Below are 14899 nucleotides of genomic sequence, written 5' to 3' on the forward strand. Positions count from 1 at the left end.
AAGGATTTTTGCCGCCCCAGGCAAGATGAAAATTGCCCCCCCCCCCCCTTATCAGACATCACATATGTTCCACCCCTTTCTCAGCTTTTAAATTAAAAGAACTGCTATGTTTCCCTTACGGTTAAATCAAGCTTCTTGTAGCTGTCTCTTTTTGCGGAACGGAATTGTGGACCCATACATTTCTATCCGCAATTCCGATCCTGAAAAAAATAGAACATGTCCTATTCTTGTCCACAATAGTGGACAAGAATAGGCATATTCTTTTAGTGCCGGCAATGTGCGGTCCGCAAAATGTGGAACGCACATTGCCGCTGTCCGTGTTTTGTGGATCCGCAAAACACACACGGATGTGTGAATGAACCCTAAATGTGAGGTAAATTTGTTTCCAATGTAGTATTAATAACTAAACAATTACATAATAAACATATTGCATTGTCTACTTACCACCAGGACAATAAGATGATCTGGTCTCTGGCTGCAGTCTGGCTCTTGGTCTGGCTCTGGGGACTCCCTTGTCACTCTCTTCCCCCCCTCCCTCCCTTGTCACTCTCATTCTACACCCCTCCCTTGTCACTCTCACTCTACCCCCCCTCCCTTGTCATTCTCACTCTACCTCCCCTCCCTTGTCACTCTCATTCTCCCCCCCCTTGTCACTCTCACTCTACCCCCCCCTCCCTTGTCACTCTCATTCCCCCCTCCCTTGTCACTCTCATTCCCCCCCCTTGTCACTCTCACTCTACCCCTCCCTCCCTTGTCACTCTCATTATTTCCACCCCCCCCTCCCTTATCACTCTCATTTACCCCCCTCCCTCGTCAATCTCATTCGACCCCTCCTTGTCACTCTCATTTCCTCCCCCCCTTGTCACTCTCATTTCCTCCCCCCTTTAACACTCTCATTTCCATTCCCCCCCTGACACTCATTCCCCCCCCCTTGTCACACTCATTTCCATTCCCCCCTTGTCACTCTCATTTCCATCCCCCCCCCCTTGTCACTCTCATTTCCATTCCCCCCCTTGTCACTCTCATTTCCATTCCCCCCCCCCTTGTCACTCTCATTTCCATTCCCCCCCCTTGTCACTCTCATTTCCATTCCCCCCCTTGTCACTCTCATTTCCATTCCCCCCCTTGTCACTCTCATTTCCATTACCCCCCTTTAACACTCTCATTTCCATTCCCCCCCCTTGACACTCATTTCCCCCCCTTGTCACTCTCATTTCCTCCCCCCCCTTAACACTCTCATTTCCATTCCCCCCCTTGACACTCATTCCCCCCCTTGTCACTCTCATTTCCTCCTCCCTTTAACACTCTCATTTCCATTCCCCCCCTTGACACTCATCCTCCCCCCTTGTCACACTCATTTCCCCCCCCCCTTGTCACTCTCATTTCCACCCCCCCCTTGCCACTCTCATTTCCATCCCCCCCCTTGTCACTCTCATTTCCATCCCCCCCCTTGTCACTCTCATTTCCATCCCCCCCCTTGTCACTCTCATTTCCATTCCCCCCCCCCTTGTCACTCTCATTTCCATTCCCCCCCCCTTGTCACTCTCATTTCCACCCTCCCCCCCCTGTCACTCTCATTTCCATCCCCCCCCCTTGTCACTCTCATTTCCATTCCCCCCCTTTAACACTCTCATTTCCCTTCCCCCCCTTTAACACTCTCATTTCCATTCCCCCCCTTGACACTCATTCCCCCCCCTTTGTCACTCTCATTTCCATTCCCCCCCCCCTTTGTCACTCTCATTTCCATTCCCCCACCCCGTCACCTCTAGTGTAGTGTGGCCGAGCTCTGTTCGGTCCACGGTACAGGAGCATTTGTTTCCTGTACCCGGCCGGACTGAAAGTAAGTGCACACTAAGTTAGCACTTCCTGTCAGTCCGGCCGGGTACAGGAATCAAAAGCTCCTGTACCGCGGACCGAACAGAGCTCGGCCACGCTACATTAACAGCACAGAGCAGACACAGCAGGCGCAGGCAGGCTGCGCAGCACTGAGCCGGCGGCCGGAGATTCTTTAGAGGAGCGGCAATCGCTCTGCCGCTCAGGAGGCGTAGCATGAGGGGCGCTGCCGGCCGGCCGAACTTATATAACCAACTTTTTTTTTTTTTACACCACACCGCAACGGGCGCCCCCTGCTAAATGGCGCCCTAGGCGACTGCCTAAGTCGCCTTACTGGTGGCGCCGGCCCTGAGTGTATGTAAAGGAGAATGTGTGCTTTCTTGGCAGACAGATTGTCCAGCAATGATCCAAATACTGTATGATGATTGGTACTTGCAAGGCTGGGGAACAAACAAATAGAGCGAGGACCAACTCATTAATGATGAGGCCACAAAACTGCCTAATGAGAAACTGAGTATACTAATTGGCTGCGTCAACTAGCAACCAAACCGAAACCTTGCCTATGGAAGGTGGTAATACTGCCATCTAATGCAAATCAGAAGGCATATGATCGATAGATATGGCCTCTATCAACAACACAACTAGGCCTCCATAGATTGAGGAAACAGTAGTCCAGTGCACATCCACGATGCATAGACTCGTCACAGACAATAACAAGCTATAGCACTATTACTCTTTCAATACAGTTGTCTGGTACATGAAAAAACTGTGTATGCCTGACAGATACAGCATCTAGTGATACTACAATAATTTTTCAATCAACTGGCCTACAGGGGAAGAGGTGCGGGAGGGCAGAGAGGATGGGAGTGGTGGCTGAGGTGATGAGGGTGGTCGTAGTCATTTGGGCAGATCCTATTTTAACTCTGCTGCATGGATTGGAGTGGCACAACCCTTCTTCCCCTCGGGGAACACCCTAGACTTGTGGGACCTCCTGGTGGTTGGGGTGCCCCTGATGTTAGGATGAGCAGTGAGGTGCAAGGCAGGAGAACAGGAGGGGGATGATAATGATCCTGTATAGAGACAACAGACCAGGCCAGCTTGATTATGGCAAAATAAAGGCTCTCCTGAATAGATTATAGCAGTCACAGTACAAATACATCCAGCAGATACCGTCCTGAAGTATTTCACTGAGTAGGCTTTTTCCCAAAAGAAGGTGTATGTAGAAGGTGGCAATAATGGCAGTAGTCCTCCCTGAGTGTCTCTCTAGAAAAAACTGTGATCTACACAAATGACCACAGGCATGCATTTCCTAAAATGTATCTGCAATACCCAGTCTGAGGGGTGCTGTCCTAGATTGGATAGCTTATCTGTTTCAGAAGAGTGTCAGGCATCAGAAACCATAAACCCAGATCATGGGCAGTAAAGTGCAGAACCATAGTTGTGTGCTATCTTTACTTACTCAGTTTAAACATGGCCTCCATGGTCCTCAACCATTTTTAAAATACCATGCTTTCTTTCTCTCAGAGGTAGTTCTCAGAAAAGTTGCTTTTTCTGGCAGCTCTCTAATGATAATCAGGGGAAAATGGGACAAGGCCAATTATCTGGCTACTGTAACTAAGGCTGTTTCACTATGAACACTTTAACCACTTTAGTAATAAGTTTACATTAAGACTTCAGCAGTGAACCTGGCATTAACTTGCTAGAAGTGACGAATCATTGCAATTCTACCTAAGGACGGAAAAGGAACTGTCTAGCACCATCACTTTGCCAACTGAAGAGAGAAATGCACCTGCCTGTGAATGTCAGATACAGTATCTGGAGGCAGTGCATATACTAGACCTATTGAAGAGAGAAATGTGGCTGTCTAGTGCATGACAGAACTGTGTAGATCTGTCAGATACAACATCTAGCGATGCTGCAATTGTTCCACTAACTGCAATGCAACCCAGTAAACACCAGAATTGTGCAGGCCTGTTAGATAAAGAGTCTGATACTAGTGCAAATACTCCACCTTTTGAAGTACTACAGCTGCCTGGTGCAAATTAGAACTGCGTAGCCTTGTTAACTACAGCAATGATAAGGCAATTATTCCACCCTGTAAATGGAGTAATGCAGTTGCCTGTAGCACATCAAAAGGCTTTCCAGTATCGCAGAAACTGCAGTGGCTGGCCAAATTTGGGGTGGTCCCAATGCGACGTTGGGTCCCTCGGACACCACCAAGATGTCTCCACATGTTGCTACTCTCCGGAGGGGTATATACTATTGGGGGAACTATAGGGATCATTATTAGACGAAGTCCAGGCAGCATGCTGAAGGTATGGCTGGCTTGGTGTTGTGGCCCAAATCTCACCTAAGCCCCCTGCTCAATATCCATATTAGAGACAATGGAGGAAGGAAGAACATGCAGCTATTGATGGCCACCACAGAGGGACAGCTTCTGGGAGGTATTCTGTGCTACACTGTGGTATATGGTTCTGTGAGATGGTATCCTGTGCTGCACTATGGTATTACTGACCCTGGCAAATTGTATTGGCCCTGTCTACTTGTTTTGTTACACCTTATGTCAATTTAGACCCACCTACAACATAGGGGCCACTTTTAAGTTTTTTCCAGGGCCACTTTAAATTCACAGTCCGCCCCTGTCTACAAGTTCCCAATGTTGGTGCATACTGGTCGAATCACTTGGGTACGAATACAGCTTTTCCTTCAACTCTACCCACAAATGTTCAATTGGGTTGAGGTCTGGTGACTGTGCCAATCTCGATGTATGCTTCGGGTCATTGTCCTGCTGGAACACTATGTTGTCCTTTTCATACCCATACTCGAGTGTACGAAGTAACTCATCTTGTAGGATACTCGCATATATCTCAGCATTGAGACCACCATCGATTCTGATCAAGTATTGACCGCTTTTGGCAGTGAAACAACCACATATCATCAGGCTTTCTACACCAAACTTGACAGTTCCTTCAATTTCTCAATCTATTAGCCCCCTTTTCCCTTGTTTCTTCCAGACCTAATTTCACCCATCAGAGCCCAGTCTATTGACTTTTGGCTCATCGCTTCAAATCACCCGCTTCCAATCTTCTAATGTCCACTGTTCGTACTTTTTTGCAAACTCGAGCCGACAAGATTGAAGTCGAGGCTTCTTCACCTCATTTTGGGACACCATTCCAGACTTGTGTAATGCACATTGCATGATGCTTGCATGGATGTCTGTGAATTTCACTATTACGAAGCATACAAGCTATCTTCACTGCTGTGTTTTGTCGTGCCAGAACTGATAGACCTTGTGATGAGCCGACTTGTTGACTCCAATATTTTGCCTGGATGTCCATCTATTGGCTATGGAATGGATGAACTGACTTAATTTCATATTCTTCCAACTATCATGCACTCACATGATGCAGTTTGGCAATTTTCTTCACCGAGATACCGCGATCAATGAGCTGGATGATGCTGTTTCTCTTTTCTTGGGAAATCTTCTTCATGGCTGCTCCTCGATTCGAACCAGTGACCTTTTGCTTGGGAATCAACCTAATAATACACTGAGCTATTAGTGAATGTGGGAACAGGTTGTAATTTATAATATACAAGAAGAAAAAGATTGTTCCACCACCAGGAGCAAAACAATAACAATGCAATCACATGACAAGAATCTGCAGAACTAATCATATGCTAAATAGTTGCAAGACCAATTTATGTATGAGATAGCCAAGAGGATTGTCCATAAAATGATGGTATTCTAACGTTCGAAGCTATAGTGGATGGTGAGATATGGAGCCTGAAAGTCAAAAGTTCAAAACATTGTTACCCTTTTGCTTGTTAGTATATTAGAGACATGAAAATGATGAAAGAAGTAGAGATGAGCAAACGTCTTGAAATTTGTATCGTGTCCGATTCATCGAATTTGTGAAAAAATTCAGGGGGTCATTTATCAAGCTGAAATACGCCTAAATTGGGTGTATTTCAGGCGCAGATCAGGTGCTGGTTAGTTGTGCCACAATCTGCGACTTCTCCCCACTCACACCAGGTCTAAAAAAGTGGGCGTGGCGTGGACGGGGAAGGGGATGAGCCGGCAGGACAGTCTCATTTACCATTTTCTACAAACAATTAACAGGCACAGAAGCTATAAACCGCACAGCATAGTGGGAGAAGCAACTATAAATAAGGAAGGTTAAATGACCACATAAGCAACACCTGGAGGCAAGGGGTGTGGCCATTACCAGAAACAATACAGACACCTATTGATCCACAAAGAAAACCTGTCATCAAACCACGTGTTGCCAGTCTCACAGATCTCCTGCCACTCACTGTCGCCGAGACGTCCGTATGTCTTGGTACGTCCGTGACAGTGGATCCCGTCTTATCTGTCATTCTTATCCTATCTGAAAGGATATCACTTCTGTGTACAGATAAGCAGATAACTGCAGTAAAGTGATCTGTACAGACTAAGAAGTGGCGCCTATTATTAGGCTTAGTGGCCAGAGCGAAAACTGCATGATTTTATGGTTCTTGCTTAACACCTTCAGGACCCTGCAATTTTTTTCCTTAAAGGGAACCTGTCACCAGTTTTATGGTGTCCTAACTAAGGGCAACATAAATAAGTGACTGATTCTCTTAGCAAAATGCTGGGTCACTTTCTTTAATTGACCCAGTCAATCTGCCAACATCTTGTATTGAAAAGCTCCAGCTGATAATGATGAGTCATGAATATTTATGAGCTCCTGACTCTCCCCGCCTACCTGCTGCTGATTGACAGTTTTTTTTCCATATGAATCAGCAGCAGGTGGGCAGGGGAGTGGCTATATCTCTGAATTAAAAAAAAATGCTGGACTCACTGACATCACGCTGGACTCAAATCAGATCATTAGCATGCGGCATCTTTGTTAACCATCTGTCACACCAGTAAGTGAATACATCTAAGGTTCTTTTAGTAGTTAATGATTGTAGATAATTAGTTTGATTATAATCAAATATCCACATGACAGGTTCCCTTTAAGGACCAGGCCATTTTTATAAAACCTGACATGTGTCACTTTATGTGGTAATAACTTTAAAACGCTTTTACTTATCAAGGCCATTCTGAGATTGTTTTCTCGTCACATATTGTACTTCATGACAGTGGTAAAATTAAGTAAAAAAATTTCATTTTTATTTATAAAAAAATACCAAATTTACCAAAAATTTGGAAAAATTTCCAAATTTCCAAATTTCTATTTCTCTACTTTTATAATAGATAGTTATTACTTTACATTCCCCATATGTCTACTTCATGTTTGGATCATTTTGATAATGATATTTTATTCTTTTGGGACGTTAGAAAGCTTAGAAGTTTAGAAGCAAATCTTAAAATTTTTAAGAACATTTCCAAACCCCAATTTTTTCAGGACCAGTTCAATTATGAAGTCACTTTCTGTCACGGCCATGGTCATGCCCGTGACTCCTTTACCGCATGCGGTTGCCTGCGGTCTGGTTTAGTTGTTCAACCACAGGTGAGGGCCGCTAGTGTGTAGCCTCACTTGTGGTTGCCGCGGGCAACAAGTAGTTGGGTATTGTCGCAGTAGAGCAGCCTGAGCTGGTGCTAGGCAGCTTGCGGCAATGTGCATGCGGTTGCACCTAGCAACCTCTCTGTTAGGTGTGTGTGTGTATGTTACACCCTAGCGTAGGGACCGGCGGAGGGCGAGTAGGGACCCGAGGATCCAGAGCATGAGTCCTCCTACCTTCAAGGTCGGCTCATGTTTCTAGGAGTTAGGGTCAGATTAGGGAGGCAATAGGAGGTGACCTGCTCCCTAGTTCTGTGGTTCTGGCCAAGACGTGACTACCATCCTCTGTCATCGCACGGCTGAGGGTTTTCCCCATTCTCAGCCGTGACACTTTCTGGGGCTTACATATTAAAACCACCCATAAATCACCCCATTTTAGAAACTACACCCCTCAAGGTATTCAAAACAGATGATTTTACAAACTTGGTTAACCCTTTAGGTGCCCTACGAGAATTAAATGAAAATGGGAATGGGCATCGGGGTAGCGCCATCCTGGTTTTGGACACACTGGGCTCTTGAGGTAGGTCTCCTCTCACTAGATTTTGTCTTAGGCCTGGTATTATATTGCCTGACATTGCGATTTCTGAGCATTGCTGGGAACTTTTTGCAGGCTCTATTATTCATGTGTATAGCCATGTAAGATATATGACTTACCCTCATTCATTATATGCTTATAAGAAGCTTTTACATTATAATATGAATATGTAGCCGGTGTCCCACCAGGATGGTGTTCTTTTCTGCCACCTTCTTTTTAATGGCAACGTCGTTTATGTATGTATGGTTGTGATTCCAATAAAATATATATGTTTTTGTACTGGTACTTTGTGAGCTCCATTTTTTTGTAGGTTGAACATTTTAAGTGGTAGAAAGGGTACTTTTCAGCAAACAGGTGTCTCACAGAAGAAAGAAATACTTGGAAAGCATTTCGTAGCACATATTTGTGAAAAAAATAATAATTGCTAGCAGACCCCAATTTTTTTTCCACAAGGGGTTAAAAAAGAAAATGCACCCTAGGTTGTGTTCCCCATTTTCTCCCCATTCAGGAAACACCCCATATGTGCTTGTTGCCTGCTGTATGTGCGCACAGCAGGCAAATGGCAAAATATTAATTTTGCTGACAGGCCTGAATTGGCAGACATGGATTTTAGGTGCCATGTCGCATTAAATAAATTCCTGAGGTCCCCAGAAATGAAAAACCCCAAGAAGTGACCCCATTTCGGAAAGAGCACCCCCGTACGAATATTTTAAGTGGTGGAAAGGGTACTTTTCAGCAAACAAGTGTCTCATAGAAGGCAGAAATACTAGAGAAAGGATTTTAAAGCACACATTTGTAAAAATGAAAAATTACTAGCAGACCCCAAAATAAGGGGTTAAAGGAGAAAATGCACCCCAGGTTGTGTTCCCCATTTTCTCCCCTTTTTGCAAACACCCCATATGTGCTTGTAGCCTGCTGTATTGGCGCACAGCAGGTCTCTAGAGGCAGAGTGTAAATAGCACTTATTGAAATGGAGATCTCTACTTTGCAGAAAGCGCCAAAGCTTCTTGCACTGAAATACCAGTGATTTAGATAAATCTGAATTCTGTGCAGAAATTGAAAGCTTCAGATTTTAAGAAGCTGCTATACTGCCAGATGTAAATGCTGCAACGCAACTTTCACTATTTCAAATAATTTAGGAGTACTCCCTTCAGTCCTGTTATCCACATATAGAAATAGCATTGCACTTATTTTTTAACACCTGTGACCGTTGCATCGTGTGAACAAAGTTTTATCAAACTAAAAGCAACTTACAAAAAACTATTTATGTTCCACTAATGGTCAAGAAAGAGTTTTAAACCTTAGTATTTTGTTTATTGAATATACAAAATCACAGAAATATAGTGGCAAATATGGGGGAACTGCTCAAACCCCAAACACTGTAGCGTGTTTCTCATTGGGGGAGCAGTCCCACCGCATGTGGACTGCATCAAACGACCATCCCCAGCAAAAAATGTGTACAATGGAGGATGCCGGCGCGGTCCACATGCACCACAAAGGCATCCTACACAAAACGGAGCATTGTGTGGGTGAAAATATAATTATATAAATCACAGAAAAAAAATGCACCAAACGGATTTGCCACTGACTATACTAGCTAGTCATACAAGCAGATATTAAAAGCTGAGACTTTTGCTAATATATTCCTGTCAGGAACACATCGGAGCCCATCATGCACCACGTCACGGTCTCTCAGCATGGCAAGGGTCCTACCACTACGCTAACTATGGTGTGAACACGGTCTGAAGGTGATGAAATCCAGCTCACAGCCAAGCTTTCACACAACCGCATAGCAGGACAACTAATGCAATGTGAATAAAGCAAGACTGTAAGCCACACCCATATCAGACCGTGTGATGGAGGCTACCAGGTGCAAAAGAATGTTTTTAAATGCCAGGTAAAGGCACATTCAATACATATGTAACAAAATCACTGAAATATAGTAGCCAATATGGGGGAACTGCTCAGACCCCAAACACTGTAGCGTGTTTCTCATTGGGGGAGCAGTCCCACCGCATGTGGACCGCAGCAAACGACCATCCCCAGCAGAAAATGCGTACAATGGAGGATGCCGGCGCGGTCCACATGCCCTACAAAGGCATCCTACACAAAACGGAGCATTGTGCGGATGAAAATATAATTATATAAATCACAGAAAAAAATGCACCAAACGGATTTGCCACTGACTATACTAGCTAGTCATACAAGCAGATATTAAAAGCTGAGACTTTTGCCAATATATTCCTGTCAGGAACACATCGGAGCCCATCATGCACCACGTCACGGTCTCTCAGCATGGCAAGGGTCCTACCACTACGCTAACTATGGTGTGAACATGGTCTGAAGGTGATGAAATCCAGCTCACAGCCAAGCTTCCACACAACCGCATAGCAGGACAACTAATGCAATGTGAATAAAGCAAGACTGTAAGCCACACCCATATCAGACGGTCTATTATAATCAAAGTCCTGACTGACTGCAAGTATGAACTGACCCTAGAGGTAGGTGAGTTCATACACAGGAACCTAAAGTCCTAACTCACCTTGTAGGACCCCGGTACTAATGTCAGGACTAGAGATAAGCAAATCGACTTCCGATGAAACATCCATAGTCGATTCGCATAAAAGTTCGTTCTTATACTGTATGGAGCACCTGGCACCTGTCACGGAAACGTCTGTGACACCGCCGTAAAAACTGCAGGAACCCGTTTACACAACTGGAACATAGAAACAGACAAACACACAGAGAAAGGTCGTGCAGAAAAAGTTCAAAGCTGGGAGGTCAATACAGTACCAAATCACAAAGCAGAGAGAGAGGTCCAAGTCAAGCTGAAGTCAAATCCAATAGTAACAATCCAAACAGCAAAATAGCAACTGGAGCACAACAAGGAAAACCTATAACTGGCAAGGGTGTATTGTCAGCAGGGGTTTAAATACAGTAGAATGCCGAGTCCCTGGATCAGAACCTGATAGGTCAGTGCTCCATTAGTCAGAACACAGTACACAAGAGAGATCCGCTGAACAATCAGCCCACTGCTAGTCTCCTCCAGCACACGCCCACTGCGGGGAGAAAGAGCAGTGCATCTAGTTGCTAATGATGCTGTCGCATCACCAGGGGATGTGGCTTAGCAGCATGTCTCTCACGGCCTAGTTGCGCCGAAGCTGGAGATCTCACTGCTGGAGACCATACAGGTGACACCAATACATTTTATTTTTTTAGCTCAAAATGAATAGAATGCAATAATCCAAAAATTGCCCCCAAAGGTGTTCATAGCTTTTAATCATTGGGGGTAACAGAAGATGGAGAAAGTGGATGCAGCAATGAGGACCAAAGCAGCGTGGAACAGGTAAGTATGAATCTTCTAGTTCCGGTGGCAGGTTGCAGGCATTTGCTTAAAAAACAATATTACCAGAAAACCTCTTTAAACAAAGCTCAATATGTTTTATATTTTAGATGCTTCAAAGTAGCCCCCTTTCGCTTTTATGACAGCTTTGCACACTCTTGGGATTCGCTCAATCAGATTCAAGAAGTAGTCACCTGGAATTGTTTTTAATTAACAAGTATGCCTTTTCATGAGTTAATTTGTGGATTTTCTTTCCTGTCTTCATAAAGTTTTTTAGGCTATCAGTTGTGTTGTGCACAGGTAAGACTAGTGCACAGTCTCATACAGTGTTTAGCTGTATTCTGCTAATGTTCTAATCCTGGGGTACTCAAGTACTTTTTGTAAAGGTCCACATACCTGTCTGCTGCAGGATGAAGGTCCTAGCTGCAAAACAAAAAAATATATCAGGAGGGACAACACCATTGGCGTGTAGTGCTGCATTATAATATTTTTTTTTTACAAAAATCCACACCTCCAAGCCCAGCTAATATCCTTTCTGCCGACTAAACAGTAAAAATGTCCTTTCAGTGCCACCTAACAATAATGATGCCCCTTTAATGCCCCTCAGACAGTATGATATCCCTTTAGTGCTCCACATAGTATGATACCCCTAAGTGCACCCTCACAGCAGGGTTATCCCTTGGTGCCCCCACACATTATGATGCTCCTTAGTTCCTCCCCACCTCTGGCTGCATATGAACCGCGCTCTCCACAAGCGCGCAACGACTCTGATTTTGAACAAAGCTCGACAAATTTCTCCCCTATCTCATGAAGGAGTCTCCATCACACTGCTGCAAGACCTTTCACACCACACTCTGTCACAGCGAGCGGCTCTATGTCCACTCCTAGACCTCCTCAAAGATCAAGGCATTCCCTATCGATGGGGCTACCCCTTTGCCCTATTTGCAGGTCCCAAAGGACATGTTGTTGCTCTCCGTAATCCTTCGAACTTACCGCATTTTCTCCAACAACTAGACCTGCCATCGGTCGACTTGGGCCCCTGGCCATCCATCCTCCCACCTGCCTCTGCATCACAGAAATACTCTCGTCCTTTACATGCCGTCAACACCAAAACATCTGGACCGAACATGTCAACCCTCGAGCGGACGGCGGCAGAAACGATCTGCTGGTCCTTGATGTGGATCTCCATCTAATCCTATTACCTGAGGGACTACCTGCTGTTTCTGATCGGGACCATTAACTAGTAGCCATAATGGCTTCTTTCTTCTGTTTGCCTTGCACTTATGTGATCTCCTTGCTCTCTTTCAGAGGTTGGTGGTATTGATTTACCAGTTCAGTTTGATAGGGATTGTAGCAGGCCTGCTCTTCTCTGGCTGTTACTTTCCCCCAATAGTTTGAGACACTCCCCTGGGACGGTTTGCTCCCTGGTGACTGCCTACTTAGACCTCTAGGTCACACTAGTTATCTATTCCCCCCCCCCCTTTTTTTTTTCTTCCTTTGTCGCATTTCCTTCTTTTTTTTACCTTTCTTCTTTTCTTTTATTTCTTACTCGTCTTTTGTTTGTCACCCTCCTCTTTGTTCCTTGTGTTTTTCCCCCCTGTAGATATGACGACACTCAAGATTGCATTTTTCAATGCAAAAGGCCTCAATACTCCTGAAAAGAGAGCCCAAGTACTTCACCATTTTCATTGCCAGAAGGTACACATTGTCTGTTTTCAAGAGACACACTTCAAAGAGGGTGGTGCTCCTAGCATACGACATCGGCACTACACAGCCTGGCACTTTGCAAACAATCCGGTGAACATGACAAAGGGAGTCGCCATAGCGATCCATAAATCTTTGCCTAGATATCATCCACTATGCTAAGTCCAACAATATTCCCCTTATGATCTTATCCCTAGATGCTGAGAAAGCCTTCGACCGTATCTCCTGGCATTCTATCCAAACCGTCCTTTCACACCTGGGCATAGGTCCGGGATTTCTGTCGAAGATTCTAAGTTTATACCAACAACCTTCCACACGAGTCAAAATAAATGTCTCTCTCTCTCCCCCTTTTTCTATTCACAATGGGACACGACAGGGCTGCCCGCTGTCCCCTCTACTATATGTCCTGGTTAACCCGGACATCTCGGGAGTAAAGATCGGAGACCATGAATACAAGTGTGCGGCTTTCGCAGATGATCTCCTGGCAACCAAACGGGATAACATACTTAGGCATGAAAATCAACGCCGACCTGTCGCGGCTTTTTAAATTGAACTTTACCCCTCTTCTCCAGCAATTTCAGAGGGACTTGGAGGCCTGGCTCCGATGGGATTTCTCATGGTTTGGCAGGATTAGCATTTTGAAGATGATCATTGTAGAATCTATTATCACTGTAATGCCTATGCTCGGCTCTTAGACATGATGCGCATTGATACCTCCAAGTCCTGGGTACATATTGCACGAGAATCCTCTTCACACTCCTTAACAGTCCTTCCATGGTTAATGGGCGCCCCACGTTCCCCCTCTTCTAAGCTATCCTTTACAGCCCACCACATGTTCGCAATATTAGTGTCCATAAGTCACCATACTTCTCTAATTGATCCCAAAGGTCATCTGGTCCCAATCACTGATCATCTTTGCTTCGCTCCGGGGCGCTCTTCACACCCTTTCCTTCAGGGCACATAGATTCGTCCACTCAGATTTTACCATGTCCTTTCGGGACCCCTTCCCCATTACTACGTAATTCCTTTGAATACATATAGCTCCAGCATTTTCACTTCTATATGAGTAAGATGTGCATAACCCCCTCAACGGTTTTTAGAAACATATAAACTGTATACAAATTACTCATACATCACTGCTTCTTGCACTCCCTCCCATTCTGTCGGGCCTGGGAACAGGACTTAGGTATACACCTCACCCAATCCCAATGGAATAGGACTTTTCTCCTGACCCATAAAGCATTGATCTCAACTAAGGCCCAAATAACAACCTATAAAATCTTAACTGGGTGGTGCAGAGTGCCTGCGTTGCTTCACAAGTGGTTTCCAACAGTGTCTGTTCGCTGCTCAAGATGTCATACAGAGGAGCGTACGATGGTCCATATTCGGTGGCAGTGCACTGTCCTGCGCCCTTTTTGGAACTTTGTACGCAAGGTAATCAAAAAAGTAACGGGCATACCTGTACAGAACACCCCTGAAGCCCTTCTACTTTTTGTACTTGACCTGAATATCCCTGCCTACAAGACTTCACTTTTGAAATATATGATCCAGGCAGCTAAGGCAGTCATACCACGACACTGGAAATCCACCTTTTCCCCCTCATTGAAGGAATGGTTTGAAGAGATAGCCCTATATCAGAGAATGGATGACCTTATTAGTGTGACACCCTCAGATTCCTCACGATTTTTGAAGACCTGGGGTTTATGGGATACGTTTCGCTCCTCAGAGTCATTCCAAAACGTACAAATGTAAATACTACATAGCTAGTCTTTAACCCCTTCTTACCCTTCCCCCTCTACCCCCCACTGTCTTTTGATTTTCTTTATATCGTTCTCTACAGTGACAGAGTTAACTGCAGTTTCCGAATCCTTCACCTTTAGTCTCAGCTTCGTCATTTCGTCTCTTATTATGCTAACATCCCCTTGTACTACTGCAAGG

Source organism: Bufo bufo, chromosome 2, assembly GCF_905171765.1.
Source record: "Bufo bufo chromosome 2, aBufBuf1.1, whole genome shotgun sequence".
NCBI lineage: Eukaryota > Metazoa > Chordata > Amphibia > Anura > Bufonidae > Bufo > Bufo bufo.